General features: G+C 36.6%; 1 protein-coding gene across 9 annotated transcripts in view; it reads right to left on the reverse strand.

Annotated features, from left to right (window-relative positions):
• grh (grainy head) overlaps positions 1-13,008 on the reverse strand; it is a 303,339-nt gene that overhangs the window by 171,036 nt on the left and 119,295 nt on the right. The window contains exon 1 of one of the 9 annotated variants that reach the window (XM_022063771.2): positions 8,058-8,868. The exons of the other annotated variants lie outside the window; for them this stretch is intronic. The gene's annotated coding sequence lies outside the window, so the exon portion shown is untranslated. Of the gene's footprint in view, positions 1-8,057; positions 8,869-13,008 lie in introns of those variants that run through there. 9 annotated transcript variants of the gene reach the window in all.

Here is a 13,008-nt window from a genome sequence, read left to right on the forward strand (position 1 = left end):
ATACAAAATTTTCTTTGGAAAATTTAAAGAGAAGAGACCACTTGAAAGGCCTTTGGGTAGATGATAAAATAATATTGAAACAGTTCATAAAGAAATAAGATTTTAGTATGAGCTAAAATTATCTGCCTGAAGATAAGATTGTTGTGAACATGACGATGGCATTCGATTTCTATAAAAGGCAGAACATTTCTTGATTTCTTTAAGCTTTTTCTGGTCCATGGAATCTGATAATTCGATCACCGCTACATTCAATATTATTTTATTACCTTCTGTAGTATCTACTAAATATCTCCTGCCTTATAAGAATCTGGATTATTGGGTCTCTCTTTGTAAAGAAACGCTATTTTGTGTGTTCAAGGCAGAGGGTTTTGGTATATTAAATTCTCTCCAAAGTCATAAGGAAATGAGTTGTTTCTTTTCTTTATCTAACGTGTGCTTCGTTTTTAATTGGCGTTTTGGCTATCAAACCAGCACGTAAATAGATAAAGAACTGAGTTGTTGTTATTATTCTTATTATTATTATTATTATTACTCCATCTATTCTCCACTTTGTGGGGTATGTACTTCCATGTACCCGAGACAGACCTTGTTCCTAAGGTACATAGGGCAGCAGCTATTTCCGGAATATATAGTTGTTTTTAGCAAGTGCTACATGTATTATATAATTTTATTTTATGATAATATTAATTATTATTATATTTATATCCTACTTATAAAGGTTTGAAAACTTTACGATTAGTCTACAGTCAACTTGCATCGCTCTATGAGTTGTCTCTTTAGTTTGGTAAGTGTTTGCAAGGAATATGGAAAATTATGTTAGGTAGTATGATGAATTGGGGTTCTTATTCTTTCTTGAAGGAAATGTTAAAACTCGTTGAATAAAACTGTGAGTGAACTCTAACGTTGATCGTTGTTAAGGACACTGCCCTATTCTCGTACGTCTGTCCGTACAAGTGCTTTCCTATCAAACTTTGGTCATTTCCACTATATAAGATGCCAGTAAATACTTTTAAAACTGGAAATGTTCTTGTGAGACAAATTTACTTTCTTTTTGTCTTAGGATTTAAAAACATGTAGTAGTAGTAGTAGTAACAACAATAACAACCACCACATACTGTGAGTACCTAGGGTTCTTCCCGTCAGGGTAGGTAGGCCGAAACATGAGTCTGAAAAATTAAATTTCATTTAAGAATCAGAGTTTGGATTCATTTGTCTCGGGATACAGACTAGTGGCGAGCTCTTGTGAACACGGCAACGAATTCTTCTGGTGACTAAAAAGGCTGGGAATTTCATGACTAGCTGATCGTGTTTTATCTACTCAAGAAGGACTATGCTCTATAGAGTTAGTTATTTAGTTTGCGAAAAAACTGCAAGCAACAACACACCGATGCATACCACTACCAACATTTCTGGGTATCCATAACCATCTTTCCTGCACATTTGTTACAAAAAATAAATAATAGGCATTATAAACATTCACACTTTCAAATTTACAGCATTTAGTTTGTTTAACCCATGTCCATAATGCATGAAGAGAGTTGAATATTACGCTGAGGTACAAAGGGTACGCTGAAAAACAATTGCACTATTCAGACAGACTAGGGACAGAGCAGTCTCTTTCAGCGGTGATCTGTGCCTTGCTGGCCGACGATATGAATGCCTCGGCGACCGGCCCTCTCTGCAAAGAACAGTCCGCTCGGTCACACGTATCCACTGAATTTACTTCATGGAATGCCATCCAAAATTTTGCAATATGAAGTCATGTACAAACATACTATCTGGTAACTTATGCCCAAGGAAACGTACGTACAGCGGAACACCCAACGAGTCTTTCAACGGAATTGACACAAAGTTTATTCACTCTTCAGTTTCATACGTCTAAAGGATTTTTCAACTTCAGTCCGAAAATGTCTGTCTTCTGGTTTGTACGGCCGTGTAGTCTGGTAGACATTTAGCAGCGATGTGCCATCACCCTGATGATGGAGGTAGCAAGAGTATCTGAAACACTGGTAAACTTATACCAGACTATACGGCGCAGTAACTCAGAAGACCGCCATCTTCGTACTCACCACCAAACGTTCGGTTTAAACTTATAACCATCCGAGGATATTACGAGATGTGCATTGTACCACTTAACTTCAAAATCCAGCAACACTGTTCTTTCCACACAGAGCATTAAACACTGTTTCCCTAAAATACGTTACAGTCTAATCTTTATAACAGCTATCTGGTGCGTTTTCTTAGAGAAAAATCGAGCAATTTTAAATGTCATTTAGCTAAGATACGAGGTTTTTACGACACTGAAAATTTTGATTTTGTTGTTTGTTAAGTAACGCCGTGTACTCTTGTAGACGGTTGCGAACATTTTGAAAGAACGTGTCACATCCATCTTCAGACTAGAAAACGGCGGGGTGTGAAATAATTATTACAAGTAATTAGGGGTCTAGACAAAAAAGAAATTGTGGCCTGTTTTTCACTCAAATTTGCTTGCGGGCACTGAAAACCTTAGTAAGTGTGGCCGGGCCCACCAATGATTGTAATCCGGTGTATACGCCCTATGAACAAGTAGACTCGGGTGTCGCAGCCACTACGCAAATTCCAATAAGGAAAGCTGGGCATTAATACACCGAACTCTGACGTAATCAAAACTTAAAAGGTGTCACTGCGTCAGATAAGTGGGTCCATAAACAAAATTAGCCGGTATTATGGTAAAGTGGTATAAGTACTTACAGTTCAGGAAACGAAAAAGAAATTTCGGAAAATACTCACAAAACATGTTTGTTGATTTTTCAACAAATTTGTAAATATAAGATTATATAATTTACAATTAAACTCAGGCTGAAGTAACAGTTTTATTTCATTAGAGGTAATATAAAATACAGGCTATAAAATAGCAATCATTCTTCGGTTTTAATTTCTTAACTCATAACTTTCTGCTCTGGCACCGGCAAATTAAAATTTCCTGTTCGCCTACTATTCTATAATCACCAATTAAAGCAACATTTGATAATAAAGAAACATGTCTACTTTTCTAAATCAATACGTGTCCTTACCTCCAAAATCTGTATGTAATTATCAGTATAGTTTCGAATTAAGGGTCATACACACCACATAGTAAAAAAAAGCATAGATTTGTTTCAGTAAATGTATTCCATGTAATATTAATAAGTAATGTATACTTCGAACAACTTAAAATTTGTATATTGAGACTTATATTATGTTAATTTTATTATATGCAGATTTCGCAGTTCTAAATTAATGAGAATAATTAATACGCTTACTTTTTTATAAAATATTTATGGAAAACCTTATGAGGGTTGCTGCCAACATGTGCGAACTTACTGTTTTTCAGGTTAAGAAATATAAATCGATTCTGTAGGAAAATATATGAGAGTTTTGGGGTTATTAATATTTCTTGCACTGAAGAGAAATATTTTAGGATGTTACGACTGTACCTTACACTCGCATTATTTAATTTTTTATTACCTTTAGCCAATCTCAGAAGAATTTAGGCACAAACAGGAAGTCCCAGGTTTGATTCTCGACTCAGGTTAAAAGCGATTTTGCTTAGATCTTACCGCTTACATCCTCATAATTGATAATCATAACCTAATTCGGTGCTACGTGACCCATGTAGCTGATAAGGTATTAGTAAACAGATGAACACCAGGAAAGGTATCTGTGAAAACGAGTATAACTTCTTTTAATGCTACAACTGACATCTTCAATCTGCTATGGAATGATGGTACATTATTTACTCATTTTAGTAATATTTACATAATTACATAGTGCTTGCATTGCACTTTATAAGAGTTGCTACGTTTGAATCCCGACAATATAAATCGATTCCTCTGAAAGTTTTATAGATTTCCCCCAGTGTTTAATAGAAAATGCCGATATTACATAGCAAATAATACCAAGACCATACATCAACTCCTCCATGCGTATTTATCCTAACGCTTGTCGTTCAAAGCAAATAAAAAGACGTTATTCTGGCCCTGTTAAAATTAAGATATGCGCTTTTAACATTACTGCACATGGCTTCAAAGCATCTTCACTGCATCATGTTTGTACCATATATCTGATTTCAGTGACAACTGGACTGGCCGGACCTCCACTCCCCTGAGGCTATGAGCCACCCCAGTAACCTTCCCCCTCCACCCTTCAATACACATGCAAGTGGAGTGAGACGTTCAACCACCATTACCTAGCCCCACAGTGACCCTCGTCTTCTGCAGATACCTGTATGCTTTGCACGTACTCAAGCTACTTGGAGTACGAAACTTACACTATTTTCGACATCCTTAGAAAATGCCAATTTCTTTATATTTCAACTAATAACCACATAAATTTCAGGAGAAACTTTTATTATATTTGTTGCCATACGTAAATTCTACGTGGAATTTTGGAAAAGGTCGTATGTTGTGTTGGAACAATGATCATACGTAAATAATGTTAACAAAATTAGAAATGTTTTAAAACTTGATAGTTTTCAACAAAATTGAGTAGACCTACTAATACTGTGTATCACCCTCTTCTCGCTTTGCCTGCTTTCGGTCAAATAGGAACAAAGATAATATGCTGTCGCGGACATCCGTAAAATAGACTAAATAATAATGCCCGGTATAAATAAGTACATATAAATTACAAATTACTGACGTTTCTTTTGATTGTTTAAATCTTTGTTTATCTAAATAATATTTGAAAATTCAGTTTCTACTTCAAAGAAAACACAACGCGTATCCATTCAATACAAACAAATGTATGAAATACAGAGATGTAAACAGTAAGGTAGGATTTAAGACGGTGAGTATGAAAACGATTATTATCGCCCTGATGATGGAGGCAGTAAGGACCTCTGAAACATTAGTATTTCTATTAGACCATATAGAGCTACAACTCTGAAGTCTGCCATTTTAGTAACTCGAAATTTATTAAAGACTGCATCATTTATATTCCTTGTAATATTTACACGTTTTTTTCTTGTCGAATTTAAACCTGAACGTCAGTGAATTAAATATCGGTAATTATTTGATAAACTATCCTATACTTATGTTTTATATAAGTTCGAAATTTGGCCTCTAAGGAGAATATTTGGATCTAATTGTGATAAAGTGACAAGAGACTGGGGAAAGTTTTCTACACGTAACTCTGCTATTCATCAGATATAATTACGATAATGAAATGTAGGAGTATGGGATGGGCGTGGCATGCAGCATGTATGAGGAGATAAAAATGACGTACCATGTTTTACTTGGAATGCCTGAAGTAATATTTTATGTATTTTAAAGATACATCAAGACAATACAAATGATCGATTACTGTAACAATGTTTTTTAATATTGACGATTTTTTTCTCGCAGAACTCTTCGACCCGCAATTATTTCGAAACAATCCCAACCTGATTCCGAGTAAAAATAATTTCCCATTCCTAGTCTAGGTTGTTTCGCGAGATTAATAAGTCAGGGCATAAATTAGCCTACGCTTACGGGAATGAATATATTTTCAATCTTTTATTTATTTATCCTTTATGAGTTCTTTGCGCAACGCTTGCGTGTTTACTGCATACAGAGAAATAAATCTGCCTCACTGTGAGTTTCGTGTCCGTAACTACGTCATGGATTATTACGAGATTTTATTTTGCGAGCCTAATCAAAAATGTATTGTCGAATTTAATTTCAGTTTGTATCGATCTACTGAAATGTTATAATACATGAAAACCAGACTGAAATTTTTTCTGATAAATTGTTCATCACACAAAATATTATTTAACGTTAAACATGAGTTTCATTAGGTCTACATATTCATAAAAAAGGGGGGAAATTAGTTTATGCAGTACATTGTGATCGCTGTGCAGCCTACAACAAATTCTCTTCATCAATGAGACATGCAAAACATGAAAGGATGTATTTGACTGCATCTGCATTCTATCTGAATACTGAACTTCTTATTTGTCTTGTTTAAACTAGCATGGAATAAAATTATTCTAATGTAACAGTCAAAGATTCCCTCTGGTTTGACCAGTAAAGAGGTTGATACTAAGGAACCCTTCGAAATTTATCGTGACGGTATTTACTTAGATGGTCAATCGTAAGCTCGAGTTGAATCTGACCTCGACAAGCATTTTCGTGCTCAAACACCGAACGATTTTACTGCCACTAAAATTACTGAAACACTTTGCCTGTAATGGGGTTAATGGATGAATTTGTGTTTGAAATTATAGCGAAACTATGGAGTCGTCATTCTTGAGAAGGAAAACAGTACGATCGATTAGTCAAGAAATTCCCCGCTTTCTACTGAATCGGGAGGTTCATTGCCGTGTTCACGACAGCTCGCACTCCGAACCCTACATCCAGATGAGTCCAATCAAAATCCTCCCACCTTACTTCCTTAAGATACATTCTATTATCCTCTCATCTATGCCTAGCTCTTCTAAATGGCGTATAGTCTGCAGCAGTTATACCACTCTTAAGTCCATTAATAGTCGCAGACAAACAAATGACAATGAAATTACTCATCTATTACGACTCGAAAAATTACATAACAGAAAAGGGGGTACGCGATATCCACGGAGAATTTTTCCAGATTAGTAATTACGATGTAGTGGTTTTCGATACGCAATTTGACTTAAATAACAGCTAAACATTTGAAAAAGGCGCTTGTAGTCTATATTCATGAGGGGGTGGGGGCAGAGGTGGGTGTAATGAACCTCAGACTTTAACGATGTAATAATTAACGGTAATTAAAATTATTCGAAACATAAAAATCACAACATATAGGCCTACGTAAGTTTTAATTTATTTATATCTACGTGTGCAATTGGAATATTTTATATATTACGTCTGTCTTCGTCGAAGATAATGTTACAGGTTTCTCAGACAAAATGGGAAACTCTTCCAATATAACCCAGAAGACAGCTAATTTAATCGAACAGTTACACCAGACAGATCTATACTGATTCTGACACACGTCGTACATTCTAATATTTTGTATGGACAACTTAGTAACGGAAATTTGCAACATCTGAGTGCCGTATTTGTTTTTGTTTAAGGAAATAACATTTGCACAAATGTTTATATTTAAACACGCGTATTAAAAGCACACGAACGTATTCATCCACTCTACAGTACACACTGATGACAAACTGATACTCGGTCGATATATCGCTTTGTGTTCGAATACTGAAGTTTTATTGTGCAAGCATAGGCCTATGTAGATTGGACGTTTCAATAATAAATAGCATTTTAATTCGACTAATTACGCACGTGTCTTTCTCAGTTTCAAACTTGTATTTACCTAATAAATTCGTAAGAGCACATCATTTTATTTTATACGCCTGAATTTTGTATCTTTATAAATATATATTTTTTAATATATGTCTGTATGTTGTAGACATCACTGGTAAGTTTAAACGAAAACTGCTTAAATTAAACATGTTTTGTCATAAAGATGTTAATGTAAATATTACTTAGTAACTGTTATAAGTATCATTGTCCTTGAAATTCGAGAACATGCTGTTTTATTTAGCCTAATCAAAATTTCCAACTCCTACGTTTAATTCACACATTGATAAAAATGATTTCGTATTATTATTACTGTTATTATAAACGATATGACGCCACTTCTGTTATCCATTATCAGCGTTCAACATGCATGACTTGTAATTTTCGTGATACTATGACCGTTTCAAGTTACGGTAAGGAACGTTACAGCTCATATTGTGTTCTGTTTCGAAAAGGACACTCGTAGTTAAAAAATGTATATAACCGGAACGCTAAAAGTAATCGATAAATCAGTTATTTAAGATAGTAGTGTATTTGCGTATCTGAACCGTACACTGAGCAGTTTCTTCACCAAGCCAGCATTACAGACTGATTCTTTGATCTAAAACTTCAATCAAACACGATAAACATAAAAAACCCGTAATATTTACACATGATTAATGCCTATTTAACTACTGGTCTTCTGTCCTTCTCGTTGACCTATCCTCGCTTTAAAATCTACATTCCAATTGCTGATATAACAAGAACCTGAAATTCGTATCACATTTTCCTTACCTTGGTTCCGTGTTGCCGGCTTGAACCAAAACTCCAAAATTGGGAAACACTTTGAAGCCGTTCTGGTACACTTTTTAAAGTAGAATATGCACTGCAAAGTGCTTCTATACACTTCTGTTCGTTCTTTCACAAACAGAAAAACTAATCAAATTGTATCACTCTATTAATATCTCCTCCTGCACCACTCATATGTCTCAACAGCTATAATTTTTGTAAAGAACACACGCGCACTTCTCCACCAATCTCTTTAAAGAAAAATATCCTTTTTACTTTATGAAACTGTTATTGCATAGAACACACGCATATTCACTTCTGACACAAACACGGTGTTAATGCACTTCCTTGTTGCTTATTCAGCACCGGGTGTAAGACAGAGTTAAATTTAACATGTCCAAACGTATAATTTAACAATAAAAGTTATTCAGAAAATAAATAAACAGCGCAAGATTAAATAAAAATAGTTTTGAAACACATTACAACCAGTAGTTATCTACTACGGGTGGCAGTGTCATCAACACCCGGTGAAGCTGTGTTGAATTTCGGGTTGACAAGCATAACTAGTCTGGCTGCAACCAGTTGACCGGGTTCCTTGCACGTTTGACCGTCAGTTGCCGATGATGGTACCCACCACTACTACTTTGCCGGCAGGGTTTAACAAGCAAGCTGATAGGACCGGCAGACAAGTCGAATATTTCGGAACCACACACATACACACACGCACACCTGTCCCCTATATGTGCACGTGTATGTACCGTAAGATGAAGACTGTTGCCTGAACCCCCAAAGGCACAAGGCTCAAGTCTACCTACACTGGGTAATGCAATCGGCGTGTCCACTGCAGCCATCTACCGGATACTAGACATAACTGAATCTCCCCTCTTATTTCATTTCCCCTTCTCACCTCTTACCTCACAACCTACACTTGTAAATTCTGCTTCCTTCTCCTCACGCTCCTAGTCTTTTTAACCATTTCCCTCATACACATACCTCCCCTACACCCTTCAAGATTCCGGTACGTGTTAAGTTCCCCCTCGCGCCGTACTTGTCCTCCCCCCTCCGGTACCCCGAGTCTACAATAGCCTCCTCACCTTGCATCTACCAAGTGCCCCCTTCCTTTTCTCTATCGGCATGACCCCACGTCCTGCCTTCCCATGGTGTGACCCTCGGGGCAGAACTCGATGTCCAGTTTGTTTTCAGCTACAGACCGCCATACATCACTCATAAATGGCAAGGTGGCATTGCACTGCTTGAAACATTTCTCAATCTTTTTAACATAAAAACAGAACCGCAATTCCATCTAAGGACTTAAAATTTACGAAGATGACTGTGTTCTGGTTTTTGAGCTGTATAGTTTGCTATAAGTTTTGCGACATTACTTCCATCATCAAGGCGACCACTCATCGCCAAATATTAAAGGCCAAGTTTTATGAGACTCTCTATTCTTTCCAGGCGCAGTAGTGAGCAACATGGTTTTTGTTTTCCGGCAGGAGACCCAGTTTAAATTTCCATTTCATTTAAGTATTGTCTTAAATTAACAACAATTAATATTAATACTGATATGATGATGGAAATTCATTAAAACACACTGTTTTTCCTCAGAAGTATTCTGCATCATTCCAAAAATGTAATTTGGAAATTATGAACAATTTATAAATTTCTCATTACGTTTCCTAACTATTAGTTATAATTTCACAGTATTGTTAGCGTCCTTTATCAAAGACGACATGAAATTTATTGGAATATGTACTGGTAAATTTCTCTTAAGAAAAACAAGAATATTGTTGGTTGTTTAAATAGGCATCTATCTCTACGTAAGTTTATGGATGTTAATTACAATATTAGAGACCTCATTAAATCAGACTAAACTTAATGTAACTCGTTTAAATCTTATCTTCTGACCTTGTTAGCTCGTTGCTTATAATATATTCCCTTACCCGACCTTGTTCTTTGCTGGCGTCTCTTGTGAACCTCGTTCTAGCTTTGTTTTCTGATTGCTACTGTAGCTATGTTAAGGAAAAACTCAGCGGGCCGTAAAGAATGACTTCTTCTAACAAGAAAAATTAAAAAAATTATTCAGTTTTAAGACAAGATCCACGTAAGTCAGTTTTATTAAGTTTAAGGAGATATTTGTTCTTGTTGCATATGTCTTCTTGACAATGGGATGTTTACAGAAATTCTATATGCCTGTTATTATACGATCAAATAAAATAAATATGTAGAAGGTAGTTAAGCATTCCAGTCCCACGGCCAAAACTTCAGTTTTCTCATCAATTGCTAGTAGAAATAGCTTATATTATCTGTTTTGTTAGTAACTTCTCAAGTCGTATTGCTCTTTTAACTGAGACGGAGCTTGGTACAGGGGGTATCATGGACTGCCTTGAGGCTCTGTTCTCATGTAATATGTACGCACTGAGGTAGACTGCGAAACTCTACAGAGGTAGAATACACTGCATTTGGAGAATGGGTGTCAACTTTCTAGTCATCTTCAACACTTTCTGATTTCGTATTCGACGTGCGCTGTGTTCGATACCAGTTGTTACTAAAAGAAAATAAGGTACGTAAAGCCTAACAGAAAATACACATCATCGTCCTGATAATAAACGCAGTGAGAACCTTCGGAACGTTGGTCAGCTTCTATCAAACTACATAGCTCAAAATCCCTGAGAACAGCCAACTTCATTATCATTGGTAAAATGCTGCAGTACTAAATTTAATTAAAATCGGGTATCGCGTTTTGCAGTTGTTTCGTGATTGCGATGGAAGACGATTACGATCTCCTACGTCACATCAACTGCGCATAAACACACCTTTCTTATTGCACTACCTCAGACATGTATTGCCTATATACGTACTTAACACGATAGTTCATAATAAAGTCTGAAATTGACTGCTTCCTTACAACTTTGAGAGAGTTCATGTTTTCACGGCGACGATTATGAAAATTACTCTCTTGTTGATCGTTATGCCGTAGAGTCTCGTAGAAGTTGACCGAGAGCCCTGATGATGGAGGCAGTAAAGACCTCTGAAACGTTAGTCAGCATTTACGATTTTACACGGTGCAACTGCACAGAAGACAGTCATCTTACATTTCTTTTTTTGTATTCTTTCATTGCTCCTGTAAATAATGTTTGTCTAGAAATCTGAGTCTCATAGACTACTTTTTATTTCGTGCTGTCATTTGTTTCTACGAGCGAAACTTATATGTTTTACGAAATTAATGTTCGGTAATTTATAACTTGTGTTGGGCAAGGCCGTGGTCTAGGCAACACGGAGTTTTCCTCCGGGGGCTTCCCCGGTTTCTCCGTGGCATCCCAACAATTACTCCATTCACACACACACACACAGAAGAAGGCAATGGCAAACCACTTCTGGATCATCTGCCAAGGACGTATATGAACAGGTCCCAGTCCGAGAAAAGGATGGAAGGATCCTGTTCATATGGACCTGTCGTCAGACAGAACACTAATTAATTAAATTAAAAACTTAGTTTATTGTACAAAATACAACTTTTTGTAGTTACTGTTGGAGTACTGACTTTCCTCGAAATGTACCAGCAAGCATGTGACACTAGATCCGTGTCTAACAAGACTGCTATTTATTTAAATGGGCTTAATGAGAAATAGAGGAGCAATTGCTTTTGTCTTATTTATTAGGGTCTGCAGAATTTCATTTTTAACTAAAGCACAAACCCCAACATGAGAGGAGTTGCTTCGTCTGCTTTTATCCCAGGTATTCTTAGGATAAGTGTGAGGCACGGCGAACCACAAAACCATTGAACACGACTGTGTTCTGGAATGTTGCGCCTTGTAGTCTCGTAGAAATTGACCCAAGTTTCAGAGGTGCTTACTACGTCTATCATCATAACGATGATGGAAGCAGTAATCGCCTCTGAAACGTCGGTCATTTTTACGAGAGTACACGGTACGCCCATCACACTAAGACAGTCAACTTCATACTCGCCCCCTTGAGAACCTGAAATCTTACCACATAACCATTCTCACCACGATGTTGAAAGAGAACTTTAATTCCTTCAATCGAATATTGTATTCCTGCCTTTCAAAATCTTTTACTATTATCATTAGGCTAATAAAAAATTTGTGCGTGAATTTTAATCACGTGATACTTAATAAACCTTGCTGAAGAACATGTATAAAAAGACGAGATAATAGAACAAATTGAAGATTGTTAATCGGAAACGCAAATAAATACAACGGTAAATTAAAAGAAAACATCATTACAGTCTATGTTTTGCTGAAATCGCCCCAACTCTGAGTACAAGAAGCAGCCGTCTAAATAAGACTCCTGTGTTGCTGACTACAGTAAATTCTCACGTGCGATGAATGTTTGAAGTAATGATACATGGGCCAGGACTGAGAACAAAAGCCTCGACGTAACAAAGTGCAACTAATTGCAACCTTTAAGTGCGGGCTACTACAGCCACATTAAGTCGGCAGTCAGAACCTTCCTTCCTGCCCAGTAAATAAAGGAGGCAGCAATGGCGTCGGATTTTCCGGAGCCACTTCATCTTCTCATTTATGTTCCTCGTAGGCCTACACTACATTTCATAAGTGCAGAGTTATTTACAATACAAATCTCGTTTGATATTTTGAATATCAATGCGACATTAAACAAAGTATTCCGCAGTCAGATATTCTAATAAGTAGAGAAGGTTTATTGCATAAAACACAGTGTTTAAACAAGTAGGATTTGAGATTTTCACGTCGGTGAGTCTGAAGATGGCTGTCTTTTGGGTTGTAGCGTCGTTTACTCTTTAAGAAATGTACCGACGTTTTAGAGGTCCATGCTGCCTGCCTCCATCATCAGGGGAATGGGCACTCTGATGATGGAAGCAGCAAGGACCCCTGAAACGCTTGTAAACTTATACTAGACTACACGGCGCTACAACCCAAAGACAGCCATATTCATGTTTAAACAAGTTTGATCAGGGATA

This window comes from Zootermopsis nevadensis, unplaced genomic scaffold (genome assembly GCF_977971745.1).
Source record: "Zootermopsis nevadensis isolate Lab colony 2312 unplaced genomic scaffold, Znev_1.0 Znev_ptg000029l, whole genome shotgun sequence".
Lineage (NCBI taxonomy): Eukaryota > Metazoa > Arthropoda > Insecta > Blattodea > Termopsidae > Zootermopsis > Zootermopsis nevadensis.